The 11,357-nt window shown below is 52.0% G+C and overlaps 1 long non-coding RNA gene across 1 annotated transcript; it reads right to left on the minus strand.

Moving 5' to 3' along the window:
- Nucleotides 1-4,447: 4,447 nt before the first annotated feature.
- LOC136316360 (uncharacterized) lies at nucleotides 4,448-8,120 on the minus strand. The gene is made up of 4 exons (XR_010727688.1): nucleotides 8,007-8,120; nucleotides 5,948-6,290; nucleotides 5,036-5,269; nucleotides 4,448-4,813 (listed from the first exon to the last, which is right to left on the minus strand). It is a non-coding gene; the product is annotated as an uncharacterized lncRNA (long non-coding RNA).
- Nucleotides 8,121-11,357: the final 3,237 nt, after the last annotated feature.

The raw sequence follows: 11,357 nt of genomic DNA on the forward strand, positions 1-11,357 counted from the left end.
ATGCACACCTGGGTGAGTGCCCTTGTGTCTGCAAGCCTCTGGTGGGCTGGCTTGTTTTGTCTGTTATTTGGGCAACATACCAACCCTCTACAGCAGGGGTCCCCAAACTTTTTACACAGGGGGCCAGTTCACTGTCCCTCAGACCGTTGGAGGGCTGGACTATAAAAAAAAAACTACAAACAAATCTCTATGCACACTGCACATATCTTATTTTAAAGTAAAAAAACAAAATGGGAACAAATACAATATTTAAAATAAAAAACAAGTAAATTTAAATCAACAAACTGACCACCAATGAAAGAGGTGCCCCTTCTCAAAGTGCAGCGGGGACTGGATAAATGACCTCAGGGGGCCGCATGCAGCCTGCTGGCCGTAGTTTGGGGACCCCTGCTCTATGGTATCACTAAAGAATAGAGGTGGTCCACAGAGCATGTGGCTAATACGGTCACTCTTAATAAGCAGTAGTTATTATGATCTCTGCCATCATGACTTACAGTTCTTAGGGACCTGGGCTGCCAGATGTGTAGAGAACTAAAGCCCAGTCTCTGGAAATGCCCTGAGATTTCAGGTGGGAGAGAAGGACAAGGACTGAGCACCCCCAGGACCTTGGCTCCTCTGAGCTGGCCTCTCCTAGCATGTGATAGACAGGACCCTCCCCAACAAAGGATCCCCTTCCCGAAATTCCTGATTGCAGACACAGAACGCACACACATGGCTAAACAGGGCTATCCCTTTGTAATTAGTGTCTCCCTTGGGAGGATGGGACACTTGCATCTGCTCCCTTTGCTGGTTCCTCCACTGGAGAGCGAGGAAGGGTTGTGGAGAAGAGCATTTCTCCTACACATTCCTTCCCAACCTCTACTGGACTCCTACAGACTTAACACCCAACTGCTTCTCCCCCCTCCCCCCTCTCCTTCCTCTCTGTCTCTCTCTTCCCCTCCCGCAGCCAAGGCTCCATTGGAGCAAAGGTGGCCCGGGCGCTGGGGATGGCTCTGTGGCCTCTGCCTCAGGCGCTAAAATGACTCTGTTTGCAACAGAGCAACACCCCAGATGGGCAGAGCATCGCCCCCTGGTGGGCATGCCGGGTGGATCTTGGTTGGGCACATGTGGGGGTCTCTCTACCTTTTTGCTTCTCACTTCAGAAAAATACAAAAAAAACCCCAAAAACTAAAGAAACATCTGAGACCTGAGACTAGGTTATCAGCTGTGGTAGTGGCTGCCCACACCATGGCAACCAGAAACACGCTGTCTGGTGGCCAATTCTTGCTCAGGGATGGAGGGAGAAATAAAGACAAAGCAAGTACGAGGCATAGTGGAGAAACCTAGCTCAGAACTCCTCACCCCAGGGGTGTGGAAAACGCGCTGACTTTGGGAGATGAGCACACAACACAGTCAGCAGGCCACATGCCAGGGAGATGTTCACCTGAAACCTATGTAGTCTTACTGATCAGTGTCACCCCATTAAGTTTAATATCTAAATAAAAAAATGCCCCAAACATTCTCTCATTAGAGGAGCATCTCACTGGATGGTGCACCCTGATTGGCTTAGCCTGGATTGGTAAGCCAATCACTGACAGGTAGCCTGGGGTTACCATGATTGGTTAGGCTTATTGGAATCCTTTGGATTCTGTTAGGAAGGAGGAAGGAAGCATAGCTGTTGAGCAGGTGATTGACAGTGTCCGTTGCCTATCATGTAAGTTGCCTTAGGCTGATGGGCGTCACTTGTACTGAGCAGGAGCTGTGGGGGCCAGAAGAGGTCCTTTGTGCAGGGGTAGCCTGTACACAGGAGGAGTGCACTCAGGCCCAGTGATCTGCACCTGCAGAAGGAGATGCGCTGTCAGGGTGGGAGGCGTCAGGAGGCTCTCAGGACTACGCCCTTGATCATCGCCCGTAGCGGCTGAGCTGCCCAGGAGACCTGCTTTGCCAGGGAGGGCAAGGAATCATTTTAGCCCTAGCCCCACTCACCTCTTCCTCCTCCATTCGCTAGTCCAGCCTTTCGCCCTTCCCTTCACCTCTGGCTGCTTACGAAAGCCCAGCCCTGGAGGAGTTCTGCCTGCCAGGGGCTTCTGCAGATTACTCTCAATCTGTAAAAGGGAAAAGGGACCAGAGGACGAGGCGTCCCTCCGAGGGGACCCTAAATAACCATCACCTCAAATGACAACAGGTGCCTGCCTCCTGCCTGGATGAGCTTTGCTTTGCTCAGAATTGCAATCCCTCACCGACCTCTATCACCTTTGGAATAACAGCGTCCTAACTAACTGGGAATGGAAGAAGTCCGAAAATAATTTCATCAGCTCCTCTAACACGCTTTTCTAGGCCAATCTCTTTACGAGAAGCAGCTGACGGTTTGTGTTTTGGAAGAGAAGAGGTCATTCTCTACCCCAAGGGAGCTGACAACATCTTCCAAATCCAGGCTCACATGACAGTTGGGCCATCAGAATGGTGACTAAAATGTATTTCTTATGTCTACACTGATGGATTGTTGATAACTAACTATCCAGAGTATGTGGTGGAGCAGGCTTGTGAGGCTGCACCAGAAAGAGTACTGTGTCCCGTTGCGATGTCTACCATGAGCAAAGCACAGGAATGGTGCAGGGACCGTGAACTGGACATGCCTGGTCTAACCCACCACTCTTCCATGGGCCTCTGTTATATATACAGGGGAAGCAAAAGTAGGCTTACAGTTGTGAGTACACAAAACACAGCATTGATTCTTGTGTTCTTTATTAATTGTTGTATTATTTATTTGAGCAACTGTAAACCCACTTTTGCCCACCCCTGCATTCCAAGGTAAATATAGCAGGTGCTCATACGCCAGCTGGACAAAGGCTTCCGTGGAAACAAACCTTTACCCCAGCGGAAGAAACCCAACTGTGGCAATGAGTAAATGCTCTTCCCCTCCGCATGCCCTTCTCATGCCCAGTGTCTGAGTGAGCTCGGCTGCTTTTCTGAATCATGCCTTTCTAAGCCCTCGGGTGATACTGGCCTGACAAACCAACCCTATCTGTATCCATTCTTATTATTCTCTTCTTTAAAGATTATGGGGTGAAGGACTTAGAAAAAAAATCAAGATAAAGTCTAAAAAATAGGAGTCCTGGCTGACTCTAGTCAATTCCTTTGTGTCCTTGCCATGTGACTCATTTGTGAGAAAAGCTCAAATTACATTAAATTTATGAGTAACTCGATGGTGTGCAACCAAGGAATGAAGGAATCTTGCAACACAGCTTGTTTTCCAGGCCTGAGTGTCCCCTGTTTTAACAGTGAGTGAGAGCAAGCCTCATGGCCAAGCTGGCAGACCCCGAATCCAAGCTGGCCTGGGCCAGGCCCCGCAGGGCTCTGAGCAGCGGGGCGAGGCTGGGCCTCTGTCAGTCCAGCCAGGAAGCAGCCCGCTTAGCCCAGGGCACAGCCAGCCGCTCCCCAAGGAGGCCCGGGATGCTGGGAAGCCCTCCCATCCCAAGCGTTACTGAAACCGAAGCCGGGTGGGGCCCGCATAGGAATATCTCCTCGAATGACAGGGGTCACTGTGTGGTCATCGTGTGCTTTGCAATTTGATGAAGCAGAGATCTTCCTTTGCCATTTTTGTCCTGCTCAGAGACAGAAAGGAAGAAAGGTCCACTAACAGGAAGGCAGCCATGGCTGGCTCTCTTCTCAGCCAAACGTGAGGAAGGAGACGTCCGTAAGGGGACGGACGCTATAATGTCAAGCTACCTGCCCCGGCCATGGCAGGTTGGCTCAGTGGTAGAGCATCAGCGTAGTGTGTGGAAGTCCTGGGTTCGATTCCCGGTCAGGGCACACAGGAGAAGCACCTATCTGTTTCTCCACCCCTCCCCTTCTCCTTCCTCTCTGTCTCTCTCTTCCCCTCCCGCAGCTGAGGCTCCATTGGAGCAAAGTTGGCCCGGGCGCTGGGGATGGCTCTATGGCCTCTGCCTCAGGCGCTAGAATGGCTCTGGTTGCAACGGAGCAATGCCCCAGATGGGCAGAGCATCCCCCCCTGGTGGGCGTGCCGGGTGGATCCCGGTCAGGCGCATGCAGGAGTCTGACTGCCTCCTTGCTTCTAACTTTGGAAAAATACAAAAAAAACACAAAAACTATCCACCCACCAAGGCTGCCAGGTGGCAAGCAGCTGTGATAAGGCAAGAGCTGTCTTGAGTCTTTTGTCGCCTTTTTTATATATAATCACTCTGTAGAGGTCCATTGGCTGGGTGAGAAAGCTGTGTCCAGGTTCTCCAGTCCAGTCCCCTGCACCCCGAGGTGAGTTTGTGAGGCCAGCAGGGCGACCTGGGGCGAAGGCCTAGGAACAAAGACGCAGGCGAGCTTTCTGCTTGGAGGATTGCATTTCAAAGACGTTCAGGCTTGTGTGCTTTTCCCCCCATGCATGACATTCTAAATTCAACGCCCTAGAATATATTGAATAGACAGGACAAAATCCATTAGGCTTGTTGATTTATAGCTTTTCAGCATGTAGAAGGAGCAGCTTTTAATGGGAAATTGGTTGAACGCTGCAGCCCATTTTAGAAATTTGTCTCATTTTGCCCGTAAGTGATTTATGCCATGCCTCCATGGCTGCCTCTTTTGGGAAGGAGGGGTAAATACGAACACAAAGCAAATTCAATGTCCGATAACTTGGCGCGTCCTGCTTGGCGCTTCCGTGGCCCGTGTCCGCGGGCGCCGCGCTGGCCGGGCTGCACTTATTCACGGGCCCTGATAGCCGTGGCCTCCGCCGCATGGTCAGCCAGAGGGCGAGACGGTCAGCCAGAGGGCTCTCGCCGGTCCGCCCACCATCACGCACTTTCTGCAGGGAACGGGAGGGGAGCTGTTGGAATTGAACCAAGGTTAGCTCGAGTTCATCTTCATCATCCCTGATCATCTGTCATTGAGAGCAGCTGGGCTGGGCCTGGCAGGCCTCCCTCCCCAGTGCGTGCCCTGCTGCCCTCTCCCTCTCCAGGCCGGGGAGGGAGGAGCACCTCTCTCTCTCCCACACCTCCCCCTCCTTCCTCCGCACCGTCCCCGGGTCTCCATTCTCGCATCGTCGTACCAGCGTCTGCCTGTCCCCCCGGGGTGGCCCGGCGGGTCTGCAGTGCCTCTCCAGCCCTGACACAGGTCCTGCACACAGTGGGAGCTCTATAGCTGTTTTGTTGAAACAACAGGTCCCACGCAGGGAACTGAGGCCGAGCAGGCCTGTGTTCAGACGGAGCCGTGTGCTGTCGCTGCAGAGACTTGTCACCAGCCTCTTTGAACTCAAAGCCCATTCCTTAGTTCTCTGTGTAATCTGAAAAGACATCACAACGTGGCAGACACGGAAGACTCTGCCAGAATAAGGAAATCCTACAGCCACTAGTTCAGCAGTCCCGAACTGAAAAACGGAAGCGGGACGGTCTGGCACCATGCATCCCAGACATGCGTGGCTAACTGCCGTCCTGAGCAAGCCTAACTCGGGACTCAGGGCTAAACAAGTGTGAAATGGATTTATTTTCCTCACTCATTAGCAGTTCTTCAGCGGTCCTGTTCTGAGACCGGTATGTCTTTGATGGCACGGGGCTATTTGAAAAGAGCACAGCTCTGTTCAGTCTGGCCGGTCGGCTTCCGTCTCAGACCCGCAGCTCTGCCAGCGGGGACGGTACCCTCACTTCAGACCCGCAGATCTGCCAGCGGGGACGGCACCCTCACTTCAGAGATCCGGAGCGAGGGGCGCAGCCTGAGCTCTCCCTCCACCTCTGCTGGGCTTTCTTCCAACGTGCCGGGAAGAGGAGGAGGCAGAGGCCAAGCCTTCCCCTGCCTGTCAGTGCCCGGTGGGAGCAGGCGTGTTTCCTGGGAGGGCCGGCAGGGGGCCTCCTCCCCAGGCCCTGCAGCCAGGGGACAGGGCACAGCCTCCTGTTTCGGGGCCAGTGGCACAAGGATTCCAGTGTGGCTACCTGCCAGGTGTCTCCTGACCTACGGGAATGCTCACCTCTCGGCAGGAGACCAGTGACTCCTCCTTTGACCTCCACCCGGCGTCCTCCTCAGGTGGGCTCAGCTGCAGTGACGATGAGAGAGGGTCTTCCTGGCTCCAGAAACAAGGAAAACCCATCCCGTCCACCACGTTCAAAAACAGGGGGAAACTGTCCGATTCTTTCATAAAGACTAGGAGGGTAGCTGTTATGCGAATGGATCCAAAAGTCAGAAAATACAAAATAATGTTCAATCCTCAAATGCTTATGCTTTCTTCTGGAATTAAAGCCGAGGATTCAGACCCAGAAGCAAACACACGGAGACACCCAGGTTTTCTCTTCCCGAGTCAGGCCCAGTCTCGTCTGCAAGTGGGTGACAATAACTCTCAATGAAAATGTTTTGAAGACAAAGAGTCACAATTAGGGGAAAAATACATATATCATGTCAGGAGCTCAGTGTGGAAAAAAAAAACAAACCAAAAAACCCCAAAACAGAAAGGAAACTGGAGGTAAACTTCAGCTTCCAACATGAACCTGAGAGTCAACACTTAACTCTCGGGAGGTTTGGATATTCATGGATATTCTTTTTTTAAAGAGTTTATTTATTTTTTACAGCAACAGAGAGAGTCAGAGGGATAGATAGGGACAGATAGACAGGAACGAAGAGAGATGAGAAGCATCAATCATTAGTTTTTTGTTGCAACACCTTAGTTGTTCATTGATTGCTTTCTCATATGTGCCCTGACCGTGGGGCTACAGCAGACCAAGTAACCTCTTGCTTGAGCCAGCGACCTTGGCTCCAAGCTGGTGAGCTTTTGTTCAAGCCAGATGAGCCCGTGCTCAAGCTGGTGACCTCGGGGTCTCAAACCTGGGTTCTCTGCATCCCAGTCCAACGCTCTATCCACTGCGCCACCGCCTGGTCAGGCTCGTGGATATTCTTGAGTATGTCTGGTCACAAAGATTCGCTAATGAGAAAGTTACTGGTCATGAGGAATCTTGTCCTCTTTCAAAGATAAAGCGTGCTTCCCTTCCAGAGCGCTACAGGGGACGGGAAGGCGATCTGGCTGCGACATCTGTCGCCCCGTGGATGCCCAGGGTGGGCTCGGCTGATCTGGCTGGGGCGGCAGCTGTCCCCCTCACCACTCCGGGCGGTGCACCCCTCCCGAAGCTGTACACTCGGTCAAAGAACACACTGGCCCCAAAAGAGGAGGACCATTCTTCTGTCCAGGGTATATGCTAGAAGCCCCTCCAAACAAGCTCCCCCAAACTCCTCACCAGCGCAAGAACCCTCATGTCCCCTCGCCGTGGGTTGTATACTCTGTGGACTGTACCTAGATCCATCCTCCCCTTTGCTTTCCGAAGCGAACTCAGATTTACATTCAAGTAGCCCCCTCTCCCTCGTGCAGCCCGTGGATTTGGGGAGGGGTGGACCCCCAAATCAGGAAGCCCCTCATTAGTCTAAGACGGAGAGCAGGGTGTCTATCTCAGACCACAGGTTAGGCTCAGGCACAGCGGACGGGATTGTCAATCACAGCATCGGGTCAGCTGTGGGCTGCAGCCCCTTAGGGCTGATGAGACACAGCGGAAACTGGCTGGAAGCAGCTGACCGTCTCTCCCTCCGGCCGGTGTGTCCTGTGGATGCTGAGGCGCTGTTGTCAGCAGGAAAGGAGCCGGGCTGAGGGGGACACTGACCCTCCAGGCCACAGGGGAGAGAAACATGAGGACGCAGGCTTTTGCAGACACCGTGGAGCCAGGTAACCGAATGTCCCCACAGCGGCCCTCACCCTGGCCTCTCTGGGAAGGCGAGCCAGTGCCACCCTTACTGGGCGGCCTGTCCGTCTGGTGTCCTGGAGCAGTGATTAAAGACATCTAGCGGGAGTGACTGTATACTTCATTGCCTAAACCTAGCCACTTGTGAGAGTGAAAAGGCCACTACTAATTATACCAGGACCACCGATAGAAACTGAGACTGTTTCAGGCAAATCTTAACTGCCAGACACCTAAGCTTTATTCTAATTCATCACCCTCACCTTGAAGAAAATGTGAAGTCAGAGTTACTCAGAGAGCTCAGGTACCAACCTGATTAGAGTCCTTCCCCAGTTCCTCCTCCAAACTACAGACGAGGTGATCTTTTCAAAATCCAGGTTCAGTCATTCCCTCCCTGCTTACGATGCTGTGACAGTGGCCCAGTTCTCTTGGGATAAAGGCTGAGTGTTTATGGGGTCTCAGTACTCTTCAGCCTCTGGTGGGGGGCTTCATGAGCACTGCAGGGAACCCCTCTCCTCCCCCTCCCCCCCTTTCCTCCCCCCTCTCTTCTCTCCCCACCCCCTCCTCTCTTCTCTCCCTACCCCCCTCCCCTCTCTTCCCTACTTCCCCTTTTCTCTCCCCTCATACCCTCCTCCTCTCTCCCCTCCCCCCTCCCCCCTCTCTCCCCCCCTCTCTCCCCCCTTCTCTCCCCCCCTCTCCCCCCTCTCTCCCCCCTCCCCCCTCTCCCCTCATACCCTCCTCCTCTCCCCCCCCTCTCCCCCCTCTCTCCCCCCCTCTCTCCCCCTCTCCCCTCCCTCCTCTCCCCTCCCCCCTCTCTCCCCCCCTCTCTCCCCCCCTCTCTCCCCCTTCTCCCCTCCCTCCTCTCCCCTCCCTGCTCCTGCTCCAGTCTCACCCCCAGGGAAGTCAGCTGTCCCTCCTCTGGGTTCTACCCACCCAGGGGAGGTCAGGCTCCTTTGTTGCAGAACCTGGTTGACCTGTTCTTGCCCTTCCTGCCGCTTCTCTTGGCTGATCAGTGCCTTTACAAGTGAACAGGGTGTGTCAGTCCTTGTTCTTCATGCTGTGACCCCTTGCTCAATGCCTGGCCACACAGAGATGCCCAACACGTATGTGTCCTTTCAATGAACCGGGCTTAGGAACGAATGCAAAAAACTGAGGCAGTGGCAGAAACCCCCGAAAGAGCCACCTACAGAGTCCAAAGTGGCCCCTGCCCCCAGGGCAGAGTGGCTCTGGGCGGAGCTTGCAGCCCCTCCCACGTGGCCAGTTTGTAGCACAGTGGTGGTCTACCTGGTCCCTACTGCCCCCTAGTGGTAGTCTACCTGGTCCCTACCGCCCACTAGTGGGCGTTCCAGCTTTCATGGTGGGCGGTAGCGGAGCAACCAAAGTATAAATAAAAAGATAGATTTAACTATAGTAAGTTGTTTTATAAAGATTTATTCTGCCAAACAGCAAAAATCCGACATAAAGTACTTGGTAAGTAATTATTATTACATGCTTTAACTTGCTGTAACTCTGCTTTATAAATTTTATAAAGTACAGTGACTTCCCTACTTTATAAATCACCATGACTGTGGAACCGGTGGGTGGTTAGAAAATTTTACTACTAACATGTACGAAAGTGGGCGGTCGGTATAAAAAGGTTGACTGCCCCTGGTGTAGAGCACAGTTTCCGAGGCTCACCTGTGAGGGGTGGGGGAGGCGACCAGAGCACTGGGGGTGCTTTACAACCATCCAGTCTGATGTGGGCGCTGGAGGCTCAAGCAGTAAAGCGCTGTGATGTTCTCTTCCTCACCCCTCAGCTGCAAAGGGGTAATTTTTTTCCCTCATGCTTGCACTTACCCAAAGGCCAAAGCTATTTCTTCAATAATTAACTTCCTTTTTTGGCTGGCATAAGTGAAGGTAAAATCATCTCTTTTGTTTATCTCCTTCTGATAATGAGCTCCCAAACCGCGAATCCTTTAGTGGTGTCGATGTAAGTGCTCTAGACAAAAGATGAAAAGGAAAATTGTTGTAAGCCTCGCCTAACTCTGTGGCCAGGCACAATCTTGAATCTGCATTCTAAGGAGCACAGAGCTTCCTGCCCTCTCTAATTACTTTGTTGCGTTCTCACTTTTCTCTTGGTGTTATAGCTCCCAGCTGCTGCAGCCAGGTTTGCTCCCTTATGCAGGAATTTTAGCAAATGGTTTCTCTCTGCCTTTAGTTACCTTGTGATGTCAGCAGGGGGTGAATGAACAGAAGCTCAGAGAAGGCACAAAACTCCGGTCATCCTGCAAATAAGCAGTGATGCTCCCTCAAATTTTCTTAGTTGGTTTTGTTTTATTTTTGTTTTGTTTTGTTTTTTAGTGAGAATGAGAGGAGACGAGGCAGAGACAGACTCCTGCATGCGCCCCAACCAGGATCCACCCAGCAAGCCCAGTAGGGGGTGATGCTCTGCCCATCTGGGGCCCTTGCTCTGTCTCAACTGGGGACATTTTTTAGCACCTGAGGCAGAGGCCATAGAACTATCCTCAGTGCCCAGGGCCCAACGCATACCAATTGAGCCATGGCAATAGGAAGAGAGGAGAAGAGAGAGAGAGAAGCAAGAGGGGAGGGGTAGAGAAGCAGATGGGTGCTTCTCCTGTGTGCCCTGACTGGGAATTAAACCTGGGACATCCACACGCCGGGCCGACACTCTACCACTGAGCCAGCTGGCCAGGGCAGTGGATTTTTGTATATTGATTCTGTATCCTGCAACTTTACTGTATTTGGTTATTGTTTCTTATAGTTTTTCAGTGGAATCTTTGCGGTTTTCTATATACAGGATCATGTCATCTGCAGAAAGCGATACCTTTACTTCTTTTATTTCCTTCTCTTGCCTGGTTGCTCTGGCTGGGACTTCCAGGACTATGTTGAATAAGAGCGGAGAGAGTGGGCAGCCCTGTCTTGTTCCTGGTTTTAGGTTAACTGCCAGTTTAGATTCAGATGCTGTTGTATAAACCTCTGCCTGGCCTCAAACTGTCAGCAGAAGTCAGCTGTGTGCACAGCCTTGGTCAAAGGCATTTTGGAAAACGCAGTTATCAATGTCATGACCAGTTAGGGCGGTGAGGGGCAAGATGAGATGAAAAATGTTTCATACACTGAATTGATTTTATGGGATCAGGATTTCAAAGCTGGAAGTGACCAAAAGAAAAGCCGTACACACGGCCCTCACCCTAGGAAGCCCCCAAAGGGTTCGCAGGTACACACGGGATGGGGCACAAGTCACTTTCACCCAAAACCTCAAGTACAGGGTCATCTCCAGTTGATGAGTAGATGAAACATAATTATCTCTCAAATTATTGATAGCAGCAGTGCATTATAAGAGTTCAGAGGAGAGAGCCTGTCTGCAGGACCTGGCTTAGTGGCCTTAACCTATATCCGAAGTAAAGTTCCACCTTTGCCTTAACATCTACTCTTAGAATAATTTTTTATAGCATTTTTAGCATATGAATTCTCGATGTTATCTGTTCTCCACCGTAAATATGACATCATGGCACAGCCCCAAAGCAACGTCACCTTTTCCTCCTCAAGGTTGGACCGTAACCCGTGATTCCTTGCCCCAGCCCCAGAGTCCTGGACTCGCTGACATTTGCTTAGAATGTGTGTTGCTATTTACAGGAGGCAGGAAGTTCTCCTGTAAAACGGACC

Source organism: Saccopteryx bilineata, chromosome 12 (genome assembly GCF_036850765.1).
Source record: "Saccopteryx bilineata isolate mSacBil1 chromosome 12, mSacBil1_pri_phased_curated, whole genome shotgun sequence".
In the NCBI taxonomy this organism is placed as follows: domain Eukaryota; kingdom Metazoa; phylum Chordata; class Mammalia; order Chiroptera; family Emballonuridae; genus Saccopteryx; species Saccopteryx bilineata.